The 12,477-nt window shown below is 51.1% G+C and overlaps 1 protein-coding gene across 1 annotated transcript in view; it reads right to left on the bottom strand.

Annotated features, from left to right (window-relative positions):
* Window positions 1-6,491, bottom strand: part of CTNNBIP1 (catenin beta interacting protein 1) — a 53,423-nt gene extending 46,932 nt beyond the window's left edge. Inside the window, exon 1 of the mRNA XM_047870320.1 lies at window positions 6,297-6,491. The gene's annotated coding sequence lies outside the window, so the exon portion shown is untranslated. The remainder of the gene's footprint in view (window positions 1-6,296) is intronic.
* Between the last annotated feature and the right edge of the window lie 5,986 nt (window positions 6,492-12,477).

Below are 12,477 nucleotides of genomic sequence, written 5' to 3'. Positions count from 1 at the left end.
CCCAGATCATAATAAAAGCTCAATAAATATTTATTAATTGAATCAGTGAATCATCAGAAGGAAAGAGGGTAGGAAGGAAAGACGAATGGAAGACAGCCATCACTTCTTGGTATCTCTGTGTTCTTGGCTCATCTCATAAAGACATCATAGCCAGGATTAGAAACCAAGCCCTTTAACCCCCTTCTCTGCCTTGCCATCAGCAGCCCTCGATTGTGCCGCGATGCACCGTGTACAGACCTGCTTACAGAAGCTTATACGATACAACACAACCAGGAAAAACGGAGAAACATTCATGACCCTCAGTCCCTAAGAAACCAGGACTGATGCTTTGGTCCGGCCGTGCCCACCATTGGAAGGACACCTCTCCCTCTGTGGACTGTTGTCTTCCCCTTTTAACGAGGCTTCCTGGAGGATCAGGAACTAATAGGTCTTTGATAACCAAGTGTAACAGCAATTGGTGCTCGGTGCCCTTTCATAAAAGAAGTTCAAAAGCACTTTGGCTCAAACATCACAATGCCCCTGGGAGCTATGAAGGTGTAAGTATCATTATCCCCATTTACAGTTGGGGAAAGTAAGGCAAAGGGAGGTTAATTAGCTTGCCCAAGGTCAGATGAGACAGGGAAAGGGTGTAGGATTCAAAATCTTTGCAGCAGCCAGTGAGCTAACTCTGGCCACCCTAACAGTCACCCACGCTGGGCTGAAGAGATTTTTTTTTTTTTTCCTTCTCTGTTGTTTCTGCTGAGAAACAGTATCTCACATGGGGCTCTGAGCTTGTGCTCAGAAGACACACTGCCTGGGTTTGAATCCCGACTCTGTTCCCGATTAGCTGGATCTCCAGCAAGTTACTTAACCCTTCCGGGCCTCAGCTCCTGAGTATGTCAAATGGTACTAAGCGCGTTATCTCAGAAAGTAGGCCGAGGGTTAAGTGAGACAGTGGACGTAGGACGGCACTTCCATCCATTTCCTAAATGAGCACGTGTCACTCTCGTTGAAAAAAAAAAAAAGTGACTTGGGAAAAGGGTTGTACCCACTCTGGGTTTAGTTTTTACAAGGCTACAGATGACGTATGACTAACAGGCATTTTGGATTCCGCCAATAAAATGTCCCAGGAGCCTGAAAGTGACTTGCAACACCAAGTTTGGATTCCCCCTACTAACTCGTGTTGACCTCTCAAGGTCAGCGGAGCAAGTGGCACTGTGAACACCACCTGACAAGGGGGGATGCCCGAGTGAGGGTCTGAGAAGCTGCCACAGCACCCAGGCTAAAGAGGCCAGCTCCGGATTCCTGGCGAGCTGGACCCCTGGGTTTTAAATGCCATTTCTGAGTGCTCTGCTAAGCTTCCCAACTCCACTCAGCCCAGACCAAAGACGGCCAAGGCTTTCTAGGTACCACCGCATCCCCGATCAAGTGATCAAACAGGAGGCGTCAGAGGTGACAGTGTGGCCTGACCCTCTACAGAGGGCCTGGTGATCCTCAGCGGGGACTGGAAGAGAAGGGTGGAGGGGTGGGGGGCGGGGGAGGAAAGCTACCCGGTCAATCCCCGTATACCCCCAACAAAGACGCTGTGACACATATGTGTGTGGCAAAGCTCCAATGTTACTTTAGTGACACTACCAACATAAGAAGCTCTAACTCATGCAGACAGGAGCAGAGGACACAGGCCATGGCGCTATACAGGGCAAAATGCTAAGGGCTGGCGATGCTCATTCATTCCATTCAAAAAACTGAGAACCCTCGATCTCAGGGGGAAAAGCAGTCTCACCGGAGTGTGCAGGACACAGAGACACACATCTGGGCCTTCGTTAATCTAGGCGATGGCTCCCACGTCCCCTGGGGACCTAGGCCAGAGACATGAGGAACCTGATGGGAATAAACTCAACACTACGAGCCTGCTGGCCTCCAAAAGCCTTCCCAGGACGAGGAGAGCCGATTCACTGGTCTCCTAGCATCCTGCTCTTTCTCCTAGCACGGATGGATTCCTACTGTGCAGAATCGAGGAGTAAAATCCAAACTCCTCACCGTGGCCGCAGATCCGGCCCCTATCAACTCCTCACTCACCACATTCCAGTCCCACTGGGCTTGTGGCTCCTGCTGTCCTCTCTGCCCGTCATCTGGGTCCCCATTCAAAGTCACCTCCTGAGAGCTAGCTAGAGCCCCTGACCCTTATCCTGGTTATCTCCATCTTAGTGCCCTGTTTCATTCGCCCTGTATCTCTTTTCACCATCCTGCGTGATTTGGTCCACCTCTGCCCGTCTCTCCCGCCAGAATACAAACTCCGTTGGACCATGCATCTTGGCCATCTTGTTCTTAGCTGTATCCCCGGCACCCACAACAGTGCCTGGCACACAACAGCTGTTCGATAAGTCATTCAGTTTAACAAATGTTTACTGCGTGCCTACAAAGTTTAGGCACTAGACTACAACAGTAAACCAAAAAAAAAAAGGGGGGGGCAAAATCTCTACCCGAAAAGAGCTTAAATTCTGGTGGCAGATAAGAAACAGATAAATAAATAACAGTGAACTAGTAACCACTACTTCAAGCGCATACAAGTGCTCAGTGCTGTTCTAAGCATCTTACAGGTATTACACCCTGGGGCGTCTGGGTGGCTCAGTTGGTTAAGTGTCTGACTCTCGATTTCAGCTCAGGTCATAATCTCATGGTTCGTGGGTTCGAGTCCCACATCTGGCCCTGCACTAACGGTGTGGAGCCTGCTTGGGATCCTCTCTCTCTGCCTCTCCCCCACTCGTGCTCTCTCTCTCAAAAAATAAATAAATAAACTCTAAAAAAACCCACAGTGTGGGGGGGCGGGGCGCGGAGGGGCACTTGGGTGGCTCAGCCGGTTAAGCGTCTGACTTCAGCTCAGGTCATGATCTCACAGTTTGTGAGTTCAAACCCGACCTTGGGCCCTGCGCTGACAGCTCAGAGCGTGGAGCCTGCTTCAGATTCGGTGTCTCCCTCTCTCTCTGCCCCTCACCACTCGCACTCTGTCTCTCTCTGTCTAAAAAATAAACATTAAAAGAAAGTTTTTAATAAAATTAAATTAAAAATTAAAAAAAAAAGCCCACAATAGGTATTACCTGATTTAATGCTCCCAACAACTCCCTGAAGTATTATTATTTTACAGATGGGGAAACTGAGGCACAGAGAGGTTACATTACTTGCTGAAGATCGCGCAGCTCATGATGAAAGAAACCAAGATCCAAACCCAGATAGTCTCGGTACAAAGTCCATGGTCTAATTAAGAGCTACACTTCATATTTGCTGGGTGGCAAATAACTACTCAGTCAGCACCCTCCACAGCTGTTCTCTGTAGGCAGGGCTGGAAAGAGAGCGGATCCATCAGGGAAGGGCTGCCCTGTTCTGTGAGCTCAGTGACATGGACACTGCTGGCCATACCCCTTTCCTGCACCCTGGATGAGGAGGGATCTGCAAGGAAGTGTGGTCTGATGTCAAGACAGGGACAGGGTTCCCGGGTCCCGGTTTTAGGTGCTGGGACACCCAAGCAAGTCAACCGATACTGCATGAGTTTACTTTTTGTGCAGGACACTGATCTTGACGTGGTGAGGGATGCAAAGATGAATCCCCCAGAGATCCTGGCCTCAGAAAGCTTAGAGTCACGCAGGTACCCTTGGAACCGAAACAGGTAGGAAGTGACGGGTACCATTAAAAAATGTACAAACTGCTATGGGATTTCAAGAGTTACTTAGCCTCTAGGGGCCATAGATACCCAACCAGGAAAGGTGGGGGGGGGGGGGTCAGGGGCGGGGGGGGGGGGGGTGCGCTGGCCTACACAACTCCCAAGGTCCTCTAGCTCGGACATGTTCTGACAGCACAGATTTGGATGGGCAAAGAGATCAAGTTTTATTCTGGTTAACAGTTCAAGTGCATGGCCACTGAGTTGATCTCGCAACTGAGACTGAGAACAGTCCCAGTCTCCCTGAGCAACATTTTACAGCACCGGCAAGGTAATAATAATGCTCCCATTTAAATAGTGCAGCCCGAGACGGGAACGAAGCCCACTGGTGGAGCCCCCTCCACCTCTGTTGTTTTATTTTTCAATTAAAAAAAATTTTTCTTTTCATGTTTATTTTTGAGAGAGAGAGAGACAGAGTGTGAGCAGGGGAGGGGCAGAGAAAGAGGGAGACACAGAATCCAAAGCAGGCTCCAGGCTCTGAGCTGTCGGCACAGGGCCCGATGCGGGGCTCGAACTCACGGACCGCGAGATCATGACCTGAGCTGATGTCGGACGCTCAACCGACTGAGCCCCCCAGGCGCCCCTCTAACTGGTTTTTAAACCCACAAATCCTCTTCTGTCAAGAAGGGGGTGATCCCTCTGTGAGCATGTCGCTGTAATGTGGAGAACACTCCCTCTCCACCCGGTTCACGTCTGTATCCCTGGAGTCTTAGCGCAGTACCTGGCTCACGACAGGTGCTGAGTAAGGTTTGCTGAGCCAGACCTGAGTATAATCCAAAACTTATCTGCTAGGCATGGGAATCTGAATCGGCATTCCCCGGAAGTTTTGCTTTATAGCTCTCAGCTCTCCTGCGGGAGGGGGAGGGAGGAGACTGATTTCACCCCTTCACTTTTACTGCTACCATCCTGGTCCTCCAAGCCCCCATCATCTCTCGCCCGGAAGCTGCAGGAGTCTACCTCCTGACCAGTATCCCTGCTTCTGCCTTTGCCCCTCACAATCCGATCTCTACACAGCAGCCAGAGCAATCTTGGAAAACTTAGATCTTATCAGCTCTCTGCTGAAAATCCTCTAATAGCTTCTAACTGCGCTTGGAATAAAATCCAAACTGGTTCTTCATAGCACTCAGCACCACTGAAATGATTTTGTCTGCTTATTTGTTTACTCCTCCCTCTTTAGAACGCCAGCTATGGGAGGGCGGGGGCTATGTCTACGCGTACCCCTGTAGCCCCACCGTTTGTCATGGTGCCTGTCACATAGGGAGCACTCACTGCTGAACAGACGAATCTCCATCCTACAGAGGCAACTTGTATTTACAAGCCCCACTAACTCCATCAGGAAACCATGAAACTCACACTGACATTCAACAGCTTGCACCTTTTTTTTTTTTTTTTTTTTTTTTTTTTTTTTAATGATTCAAAGTGCTGCTTGAAGTCAGAGAAAACACTTTAATGGCCCCAAAGACGAGTATCACTCAGGGTCTAAAGTCAGGAACAAGAAAGAGCTCAGTACTTGTCCCAGGGAGCTAAGACGCAAGGCACTTGGGAACAAAACCTCAGGACAAACTCTGACTTGCCTCCAGGTCCCTTCCTGACACACCCTGTGCCTCAATTTACCCAGCAGTCGGCCAGGCACACTTCCCTAAGTTGTGTGAGTGACAGGAGACAAAATAATTAACAGCCAGAGCATGCTTAGATTCTCAGATAGGAGGTGCTGCAAGCCACAGATCTCATTATTCATAAAACTCTTCATATGCTGCCAGCACAAGCCTCCTCGGCCTTCCCAGGGGCTAACTGCACAGCAGGTACCTGCTCAGACAAGGTCAGCACACAAGAGAGAGGGAGGCGTGTGGGGCCTCACCGAGGTTGGGTGTCCAGACCTATCCTATGTGCCTTGGTTACCAGGTCCAAGAATAAGGAAGGTGGCTGGGTGGGGGTGATGAAAAGGAGGTGACAAGTGCAGTTTGGGGCTCCCAGTGGTTCATTTTGCAGGCTCACGTATGTATAGACACCCGCCAGACAGGTGAAACGTGTGCCTACACTGTGCACCGTCCAGGAACACTCCCCGGGAGAGGTGGAACGAGGAAACAGCCCAGTCACACGCGCGCGAGAGAGACAGAGACAGAGAGAGGAAGGGCGGTCCAGGGGCCAGACCTCAGCAGCATTTAGTTTGGGGAAATATGGAGGGGCTCTGTACAGGGGGTCGGGATGCTGAGCGTGGGGAGCAGGTGAGGGGAGGGTCAGGAGGGCGCGGGACCCGAGTGCTGACAGCCGGTGACACCCACGCCGACGCGGTGGGGTGAACAACAGAGTGGGTGGCTCGGACACCTGTGGAGGCGACCCCTGGGCGGAGGTGAGGACGGCTGGAGGGTGGTCTGCGGCGGGGTCGCGGGCGGCGAGCGGCGGGGAGGCAGCGGCGACCCGGCGGGGCGAGGAGGCCCGGCCCAGACCAGGGCGCCGCGCCGGGGGCCAGCCGGGGGGTCCGAGAGGGGTCGGGGGCGCCCTCCGCGGCCCCTCCCCGGGAGACAAAGGGCCGGAGGCTCCCCCGAGCCCCGGCGCGGCGCGGGCCCGGGCGCTGCGGGCGCGGGCCGGCCTCGGCGCTTACCTGGGCCGCCCGACCCGGCCGGGCCGGCGGGGGCTGCGGGTCCGTGCACGGCGCGCGGCGGCCTGTTCCGGGGCGCGCTCAGCCGGAGCAGCCGCGGCGGCAGCAGCAGCGGCAGCGGCAGCGGCAGCGGCAGCAGCAGCAGCAGCAGCGGGAGCGGCCGCCAGAGCCTCCGCCTCCCGCTCCGTGAGTCACCGCGGCGGGGAGGGAGGGAGGCGCCAGGCCGCCGGGGGAGGGACCGGCGGAGGGGGCGGCATCTGGCTCCTCACGGGCGGCGGAGGCGCGGCCACCGCAAGGCCTCGGGGGTGGGGGGGAGGGGAGGAGGGCCGGCGCCGGGGGCGGGGCCTGGAGGCGGGGCGGGGCCCCGGCGTGTGCGGGCACGCTCAGTGGTTAAACCGGCCCGTGGGGCGGGACCTCCCGCGTACGGGGATGGTGCTGGGGCGCGCGCGGGGACGCTCATTGGGCTGCTCGGGAGGAGGGTGGGGCCAGGGATTCTGGGGCGGGGCCACGAAATGGGCGGGTGGAACTGGGTCGTGAGTGGTGGCCCAGCCCCGCTCAGAGCAAAGGGGTGGAGCGGAGCGGGGGCGGGGACAGTGGGCAAGGAGAGGGGGGCGGGAGCTCCGAGGAGGAGGTGGTCTGAGGGCGGAGCCCGGGTTAAGGATGGAGCTGGCTCTGCGGTAAAGCCACAGTGTCTGTCCCTGGCTGCTCCGGGAGCATAGTGATCCCGTAAAAATAATGGCCTCTCCCACACACGAGTCTGTGTTTAAAAATGGGAGCGGTCGGACGGGGCGGAATCCTCGGGGAGGCTGGTTTCCCCAGGACCCCTGAAAAATCTGAAACGGACGAGGTTGCAAAACATTCAGAGGCGTGGTCTTCCGGCGCGGTGGAACTGGGAACGTTGCTACCTTTGAAGAAACTAGGCCCACTCTCGAATTGGAGGCCTGTCTAACCTGGGATCCACGGAGACTAGAAGGCCCAGGAATGGACCTCCGTGGGTCCGTTAAACTTAAAATATCATGTGTCTTGGTAGGGAGTACATTTTTCTGGGGAGAAAGGGTCCATGATTAAAATGTTTCTGTTAGAAAGTCTGACTCTAGCTGCTAGATGGCTCTGTCTGGAGAAGAGTACAGGGAAAAACAGCCCATTTTAGGCAAAATGCAAATCGCTTTGAGCACCCACTTTCCTTTTAAAGGGACGTGTGTCTTTAAGAGTGTTCTAATTTTCAACAGTTTCAATTTTTTTTTATGGTTTACTTTATTTGCGGGGGGGGGGGGTGGGGGGGGGCAGAGAGAGAGGAGGACACAGAATCGGAAGCAGGCTCCTGGCTCTGAGCTGTGCCGTCAGCACAGAGCCCGAGGCAGGGCTCCAACTCACAAACCCTGAGATTAATTCCTGAGCCCAAGTCAGGTGCTTAACCAACTGAGCCACCGAGGCGCCCCTCATTTTCAACATTTTAACGGTTACATAGTGTGGCACTAACCGCACTTTAGAAGCCCTCCTGCCTTGCTCTCCCTGCCTTTCCTTTAGCCTGTTAGAAAACAGAATCCCATCTTCTTCCACACCCCATACATTTCTTTCCCCTCCCTGTGCAAGAGGGATATGAGATGGTATTTTGTTTACTTTGTTGTGTTCATATTCTGTAATGTCCATATTACTCTTTTGATTTAATAACTATTTTAGTGACAGTTGAGGAATATTTTGATTTCATCAAAAGTCATGAGATTATGAACTCAAAGGCCAGAAATAGGTCTTAGTCATGTCTGTATCCTCATTAGTGTCCCAGCTACCATGCTGTTGCAAGGGCTCAACCAATATTTGCCAATCCGATGTACTAGCTGATCCTTCGTTTCCCAGAGCACACCAATGCAGAAAAATGTGCACATTCAAATTATTTTTATTGTAAATATTGATGTTTCAACAAATGAATTAAAACTGAACAAATTGCTTGGTATTCAAGACACAATGTATAAACGTTACATTTTTTAAGAGACATGCTTAAGGGGGCACCTGGGTGGCTCGGTTGGCTAAGCATCTGACTCCTGATTTTGGGTCAGGTCGTGATCTCACAGCTCATGAGTTCGAGCCCCGCATCAGGCTTCAAGCTGACAGAGCAGAGCCTGCTTGGGATTCTCTCTCCTCTCTCTGCCCCTCCCTCTCTCTCTCAAGATAAATTTAAAAACTTAAAAAAAAAAAAAAAAGAAAGAAAGACATGCTTAAGGATGAAGGTGGAAAGGAATGCATAAAACGAAAATGTATCCCTGTGAAATAATGGACGCTTTTTCCCTTTTTTCAAATTTTTCATAAATCTATTGTGTTTTTTGGGTTTTGTTTGTTTATTTGTTTTTAAGTAGGTTTCCTGCCCAGTGCCGAGCCCACTGCAGGGCTTGAACTCACGACTCTATGATCAAGACCTGAGCTGAGATCGAGAGCCAGACTCCTAAGCGACTGAGCTGCCTAGGCACCCCAAACCTATTGTTTTTATAGTTCAAAATTACAATAAGTTCATCAGCACAGTCCCTCAACTACTCTATCAGCGGAGAATTAGAAAATCCTGCCTTTCTAGATAAGAGTATTACTTCAGGATTAACTCGGGCAGGCTTCACCCATCTGTAGTGTCTTAGAATGAAACATTGGAAGTTTAGGATGTAGGGGAACATCTATTGGTTCTGACAGCCCGGGAGTATCTCTTCCCCTTGGGGTACTGCTCTTCCCTACCATGTGCCCCCTTGAGGTGCTGATGAGGCTATCAATTATAGTATTCTACCCTCTCCTCTCCACAAAAACCAAAAACAAACAAAACAAAACAGGGGAATCTAAGCAGGAACAGTCAAGTGCTACATTCTCTTGACTACTGGCTAAGAAGCGGGATGTGTCCCAAGCTGAGCCAATTGGAGTCCTTCCCCGAAATTTTCTGAATTGGTAATGAAGGGAAGCTCTTTCCTATTGGATCAAGAGCTATAAGGATATGGCCTCAACAATGTTAGTAGCATCTTTCACACACCACATGGAACATTCTGAAAGAATGAGGCAATGTTACAAGAGAGAAAGGGACCAATATTTGGAAGGAGGGAAGGGGAACGGGGAAAAGAAGAAGGGAGATCTCTAACACAGTGTTCCACGATTTCAGTGGACCTTGCACGAGCTCTGCACACAGCATCTCACACTCAGTCGGTCCCCAAATCGGCCTCTCCTCCAGTGCCCCCCCCACCTTGAGTAATGGCCACTAATTGGCCATTTCACCCAGTTGCTTGCGTCAGAAGCTCCAAAGTATCCTTGCCACCTCTCTCCTTTGTCCCTCAGATCCAGGCCGTGTTGTTCGCACCCCCAAACCATATCTTGAATCTCCCCACTTGCCAGCGTCTCTACTCCCTTGGCCCAGGTTCACCCACCATCAGCTCTCAACCTGACTCCAACAATAGCTTCCAAGTGCTCTCACATCCAGGCTTTCCCTACCAACCCCAATCCGCTGTCCTTCTTAAAACGTACCCTTCTTGTCAGTCAGTTCTCTGCCATTCAAGGACTTCCCTTCATCTTCATGACGAAATTCAGAATCTTTCGCGTGGCTACAAGGCCCTGCATGATCTGGCTCCAGCCTGATCTTGAACCGCTTTTGCGGAAGGGGCTCCTGTCACCCACAGGCCTCCTCCCTGTTCCTTGATCATAGGGTGCTCCTTCGTGCTTCAGGACTTCTAAATGTGCAGTTCTTTTTGACTCAGTGGCTCTTTCTCCGCTTCTCCCTCCTTCACCTGACTGAACATTTGGTCTTCCTTAAAGAGACTTTGCTTAACCTACGCCAGCCCCAGTTATGGGGCCATAATTTATGGCATGGCCGTAAATTCCAAGAGGGTAAGAAGCCTCGGCAGACCACCCCCCCCTGCCCCCAGCACAGTACCTGGCGCATGCAGATATTAGCACATGAACACATAACTAAAACGTGTGTAGATACCCCACCCGGGACTGTCCTTTTTGTTTGGCCTTCCCTGCCCATCTCCACCCCTGACTTCCAATGCCGTCAACCCCCTCCTCACTATTCACTCCTTACGTTTACGATTCTATATTTTATCCTTTCAGCTTTGGGGAGGGCCCCTCTGTGCTCCCAGACATGTGTGTCTCTTTAAATACTTGTTTCTGGAATAAAAAAAAATCCCTATCCTCTCTATCCCGAAGGGATAACCGTGACAGTAAAAATCGTAGGCCAAGGATGAAACAACAGGGGAGCCCCAGCAGGCTGCAGGGGAAGAGAGCTTTTGCGAAGAAGTTATGACAAGAGTGGTCCTCAAGTTTTTTTTTTTTTTTAATGGTTATTCATTTTTTGAGAGAGGAAGAGCGAGACAGTGCAAGCAGGGGAGGGGCAGAAAGAGAGGGGGACAGAAGATCTGAGGCAAGCTCCATGCTGTCAGCAGAGAGCCCGATGTGGGGCTCCAACTCATGAACCATGAGATCATGACCTGAACCAAAGTTGGATAATTAACTGACTGAGCCACCCAGGCGCCCCAGGTAGTCCTCAAGTTTTAACCCCTAAGAGGGCCTTCCTGCCTACGAGGTTAGCAGGTACAGAATGACAATGCAAGAGAAAGAAGGAGACCTTGCGCTAAGGAAAGATGAGGTTTGGTAGTAAAGAAAAATGAGAACCAATTCTTTTTGTGTTTTGAGAACCAAAATTTAAATATACCTTTAGGGGCGCCTGGGTGGCGCAGTCGGTTAAGCGTCCGACTTCAGCCAGGTCACGATCTCGCGGTCCGTGAGTTCGAGCCCCGCGTCGGGCTCTGGGCTGACGGCTCGGAGCCTGGAGCCTGTTTCTGATTCTGTGTCTCCCTCTCTCTCTGCCCCTCCCCCGTTCATGCGTTGTCTCTCTCTGTCTCAAAAATAAATAAACATTAAAAAAAATAAAATAAATAAATATACCTTTAAATTTTATTAAGTTTATTTATTTTGAGAGAGAGAGTGTGAGCAGAGAAGGGGCAGAGAGAGAGAGAGAGAGAGAGAGAGAGAGAGAGAATCGCAAGCAGGTTCCACACTATCAGCACAGAGCCCGATGCAGGGCTCAAACTCACAGACCCTGAGATCTTGACCTGAGCCGAAACTAAGAGTCAGACGCTTAACTGACTGAGCCATGCAGATGCCCCTCCCCCCAAAGTTAAATATTAATTAATAATTTCCAACAAGATAGAAGGTAAAATAATTTGTCTTAAAAAATTTTTTTTAACATTTATTTATTTTTGAGTGAGAGGGAGACAGAGACGGAGTGTGAGCTGAGAAGGGACAGAGAGAAGGGGAGACACAGAATCTGAAAGCAGGCTCCAGGCTCTGAGCTGTCAGCCCGGAGCCCGACGCGGGGCTTGAACCCACGAACCACGAGATCATGACCTGAGCCGAAGTCCGGTGCTTAACCGACTGAGCCACGCAGGCACCCCAAAATAATTTGTCGTTTGCTTTGGTCCCAGCATTTGTCATCCCGTTTACATTTGGTACAGCTCAGACTTTTCTGAGCACAGCAAGTGGTAAGGGCGCTAACTGCACAGCAGACAAAGAGGGCCACAGTCACGCACCGTTCCTCCTGTGTCTCACATTGGCAAATAACTTGTCATCTGATTTTACTTTAGAGATAATAAGGAATTATTAAACACAATGATGAAAGCGTTTTGTAGATCAGTGAATATACATATTTTGTGTCGCGAGTGGGCTATGTGCAGCTGTGAACATCTGGCTGTCTGCCAGCCCGTCCCCAGAGTGTTGCTTTCTGCACAGGTTGACCCTCCAATCACAGAACCCCGTTTGTATTGCGCTTGGGAACAACAGAAAGAAATCATTACTCATCTCTTTGGCTGAGGGTTTCGGTAGACCAACGTGTCTTGTAAGTGTACTTGGTCGGTGCAGAAACGTTCTGATCACCTGGGAGAGACAAAACAACGTGAAACTTCAGTTTGGATCCAAATACTCAGCTTATTAGCCTCTAAGCATATGTCTGTTCATCACCTTTCTTCCTGCTGGTTATCATCCAGTTACGTCTAAAAAAAATTACCATTCCGAAAAGCAAATAACTTCTACCGTCTGGGAATGAACAATAAAACAGCACGTCCCCCCCCACCCCACCCCACCCCGGGCACGTACCAACACGTTCCCCGTCTGTAGATGATGCAATGTTACCAGTGTGTCAGGGGGAGAATGGAGACCATTCCTGACA

The sequence above is a fragment of the Prionailurus viverrinus genome, chromosome C1 (assembly GCF_022837055.1).
Source record: "Prionailurus viverrinus isolate Anna chromosome C1, UM_Priviv_1.0, whole genome shotgun sequence".
NCBI classification, from domain to species: domain Eukaryota; kingdom Metazoa; phylum Chordata; class Mammalia; order Carnivora; family Felidae; genus Prionailurus; species Prionailurus viverrinus.
This window is presented reverse-complemented; position numbering and strand designations above follow the sequence as displayed.